This window comes from Lagopus leucura, unplaced genomic scaffold (assembly GCF_019238085.1).
Source record: "Lagopus leucura isolate 7727_CA_CO unplaced genomic scaffold, USGS_WTPT01 Super-Scaffold_100001, whole genome shotgun sequence".
Taxonomy (NCBI): Eukaryota; Metazoa; Chordata; class Aves; order Galliformes; family Phasianidae; genus Lagopus; species Lagopus leucura.
In genome coordinates this window covers 57,043,412-57,047,462 of record NW_024962262.1, presented here as the reverse complement: position 1 = coordinate 57,047,462, position 4,051 = coordinate 57,043,412, and the positions used below count along the sequence as shown (strand labels likewise).

At 45.1% G+C, this 4,051-nt stretch overlaps 1 protein-coding gene across 1 annotated transcript in view; it reads right to left on the bottom strand.

Moving 5' to 3' along the window:
* The window catches only part of TCEANC (transcription elongation factor A N-terminal and central domain containing), a 36,003-nt gene extending 33,386 nt beyond the window's left edge, over positions 1–2,617 (bottom strand). Inside the window, exons 1-2 of the mRNA XM_042868448.1 lie at positions 2,546–2,617; positions 809–926 (exon numbers count right to left, since the gene is read on the bottom strand). The gene's annotated coding sequence lies outside the window, so the exon portion shown is untranslated. The remainder of the gene's footprint in view (positions 1–808; positions 927–2,545) is intronic.
* Between the last annotated feature and the right edge of the window lie 1,434 nt (positions 2,618–4,051).

Here is a 4,051-nt window from a genome sequence, read left to right as displayed (position 1 = left end):
GGATGTGATTCAAGGCCAGGCTGGATGGGGCTTCGAGCAACTTGGTCTAGCAGATGTCCCTGCCTACAGCAGGAGGCTGGAACTAGATGATCTTAAAGGTCTCTTCCAAACCAAACCATTCTATGATCTGTGGTAGTAAAGTGTCCTGCCCAAGCTGTCTTGGCAGGTCAGCTGCTAAATGAAGACCACAGTCACAGAACCACAGAATCATAGAATCATCAAGGCTGGAAAAGACCTCCAAGATTATCTAGTCCACCTACCACCAATATTTCTCCACTAAAGTATGTCCCTCAGCACAACAGCTAAACGTTTCTTGAACACTTGCAGGGACGATGACTCCACCACCTTCTGAAGGATTCTGAAGTGTTTCACGTTAAGTTAGCTGCAGGTTTAAATGGGAAAATATTTTACCACTTGAGGGAGCTGTAGCACAGCAAACCCATGCAGACTTGTGAGTGTGTCACATAAGTGCATAATGAGAAAATCCAGCCCAGGGAGAAAACAATTTCTCTATGGCCTTTAGGAAATTTTACATTTTTAGTGTACTTACTTGCATAAAATTTGGCAAAATAAACTCCCCAACAACAAACAAACAAACAAAAAAAACCCCAAACATCCTGTGTCCCCAAAGGTGCCTGGTCATAGGCTGGAGGGATGGCTTTAATCCCTCATCCAGTCTTTGTGCCACACACAGTTTTTTTCATCTGACATTTAAAAAATTCAGAATTTTACTGCTTTCCTACTTGATTTAATTCTATTTGGCAAATTGTTGCTGAACAAACATTGGTAAAATTAACTGAATACATACTCAGTCAGCAGAGTTCTGTGGTCTTCCTTGTTCTCAGAAGAAATTCAAGAAAAAGGTGCATATGCAATAACATTCTTTTTCTGAATTTATGAAATGCATAATAATTGTTCTTGTAGAGCTGCAAGAACAAAAGGATGAATGATATCATAATTCAGTGCAGTACAAAATAAGCATCCCCATCTCTCCTACAACTACACAAGGCATTTCCATTCTACTTAACTTCAGCAAAGTATGAGAACATCCATCTGAATTCCAAGTGAAGGTAGAAACAGGCTTGCATTTTTAACTACGCTCTGTAATACTGAACTGCCGAGGTCCTTTCTTACCAAATCATAACCATCTCTCATACTTGAATGCATGGCGCAATGAGTCACTGTGTGTACAAGAATTGGCAATGGTGATCAATAGAGATCTAACAAGTCAGTTTGCTCTTAAAGGGAAAACAAACAAAAAAAGTAGGCTACTTCAAGTTTGAAATACAGTCATCCTAAAACATCGTGCAGAATCAGAAGTTTTTAAAAATGAAAATCACTGCATGGGGAAAAACAAACAAACAAACCAGTCTGAGAGGTTTTCTGCTAACTAATCATAGAATCATCATAGAATCATAGAATGGCCTGGGTTGAAAAGGACCACAATGATCATCTAGTTTCAACCCCCCTGCTGTGTGCAGGGTCACCAACCACCAGACCAGGCTGCCCAGAGCCACATCCAGCCTGGCCTTGAATGCCTCCAGGGATGGGGCATCCACAACCTCTCTGGGCAGCCTGTTCCAGTGCGTCACCACCCTCTGAGTAAAAGACTTCCTCCTAATATCTAACCTACACCTCCCCTGTCTCAGTTTAAAAACTAAGGAGCTAACCCTTGGGAAAAAAATCCACCCTCTCCAAAAATATTTGGGGTAAGTGCCTTGCTTCAGCTATACATCTCCACAGATTCAAAACTATAGTCTACCTTTTCTTAGTGCAGCCAACTTCTACTGAGAAACCAAGACAAAATAAAAATGCACCCAAGAAAGTATAGAGAATGTCTTGGAAAGGTAGAGCAGGCACAGCATCAATCTTCTCCTTTATCCCTACCTGAGATGCAGATGATTTTTCCTCAAAGAATTCTATGCAGTTGGAAGAAAACCCAGATTATAGCCAAGGCAAAGATCAGAAACAATCGAGTGTTCCTAACAGTGTAACAGATTTTCTCAAAAAATATGGTCGGTGTTACAGCTGAGATGGTGCATAGCACAGTCCTGAAAAAACAACCAGATTTCTTGCCTTGGGCACCTAAATTCCTTATACATACACACACACACACAAAGAAAAAGATCAAATGCCATTTTAAACTCAAAGCCTAAGAGAAAATTGGGGAATTTTCATAGCTGGCCTTGAAACCCAAAAACATTTCTGCATCCCTTCTTATGTGGGAGAACAGATTTCAAAGATTTTTGCAATAAATCATATTCCAGGGCTTTGAAATGAAAGCAGAAATCAGAGCTCTTCCTGCCCCTCAGCAGAACTGCCTTCTACCCAACCACAAAGACGTACAAATTTTATAGGAATCCACCTTCAGTGCACAGCCACATGAATACAGCAGAGTTAATACAATGAACCCCCCGTTCTCACTCCCCTCCTCCTCCGCCCCGGGCCCCACCGCCTCCTTCAGCCTCACCCCGGGGCAACACCGGCAAGCAGAGTGCCGTGCCGCTGGAGAACACGCAGCACTACGAACCCCACACCCCGTTACCTCCGCGCTGGGCCTCAACGCGCCGCAGCCCTCCCCGCCTCCCGGGCAGCGCTGCGTTCCGCCGCGTCTGCGAGCGGCGCTCGGCTGTGGGCAGCGCGGCCTGCTGCCGGCGGGATCCGGGGCTGGCTAGGCCGCGAGCTTTCCTCTGTCGTATGCGTTGTACACAGAGAATTCACAGTGGTTCTGGGAAAGATGCGTCTTTCTGGCACGCTTACAGATGCATGATGGGCTTCATTCTCGATGACAGCGAAAACTCGTACGATTTGTACGTAGATGCGCTCGGTTCTATTCGCTGACGTGGCCCGTGCTGCCCTCTGCTGACAAGAAAGGATCCTGCCTCGTACCAAGGGCGCTTCCAGGCACACTCTCGCTAAGTGCTTAAGGGACGCCACGCTGTTGCTGTGGTCACTCCATTCCGAGTATTACACACAGCTGGTTACGGAGTTGAGGTCGGACTTCCTTTTTTGCATTGTTTTTGTGGCTCATGCAGCAACAAAGCGTGGGACAAAGCCTATCCCAACGAGTCCAAAGCTTTACAGAGGAGAAGACAGGCAGCACAGCTTTTCAGAACTGGCCCAGACTCACTTCAGCAGGGAAGACACAAGGAGAATGACTTGCCCCTTGTGATAAGTCTTCCCAGGATGGAGATCAGAACAAAGGAGGCCATGATTTGAGGCAGGTTTCTCACTCACAGCCTTCTCCATTAAACCATCTTTGCTCTAATGAATGGTTGTTCTGGAGACAAAAGGGCCTGGAGCACCTCTCTTAGAAGGAAAGGCTGAGTGACCTGGGTCAGTTCAGCTTTGAGAAAAGAAGAGAGAGAGGGGATCTGATCAATGTCTATGAATACCTCAAGTGCAGGAGGCAAAGGGATGAGGCCAGGCTCTTTTCAGCAAGGTGTGGTGATAGGACAAGGGGAAACGGCCACAAACTGCAGCATAGGAAGTTCCATTCAAATGTGCATAAGAACTTCTTTGCAGTGAGGGTGACGGAGCACTGGACCAGGTTGCCGAGACAAGTTGTGGATTCTCCTGCCCTGGAGATGTTCAAGAGCCACCTGGATGCCTACCTGTGCAACCAGTCTGGGGAGACTGCTTTGGCAGGGAGGTTGGACTAAATGATCTCCAGAGGTCCACTCTAGCCCCTACAATTCTGTGATTCTGTCATAAAGCTTTCTCAGTTACTCCTGAAGTAAACCAAAAGATGAACATGATATACTTGTTATATTCCTGTACTTGTGTAAAGGTACGTATACATATATTTGTATTTTTTGCAGGATGTTCCAGGATAAAATCAGTGCTACTGTAACAGCTTGCTTTCCTTGAGATTTCAATGTTGGCTGTGCTAAGTATCTACTTCTCTAAGAAGAACAGACTTCTAGTCAGCAAGGTGAGATACTCTGCCAGCTGATAAATTGTTAAATATCCACAGAAATAGCTGGAAAATGTTGGTTAGACAATTGCTGAACAGTTCATCCATGCCATCAAACCAGAAACCTGGAAAATT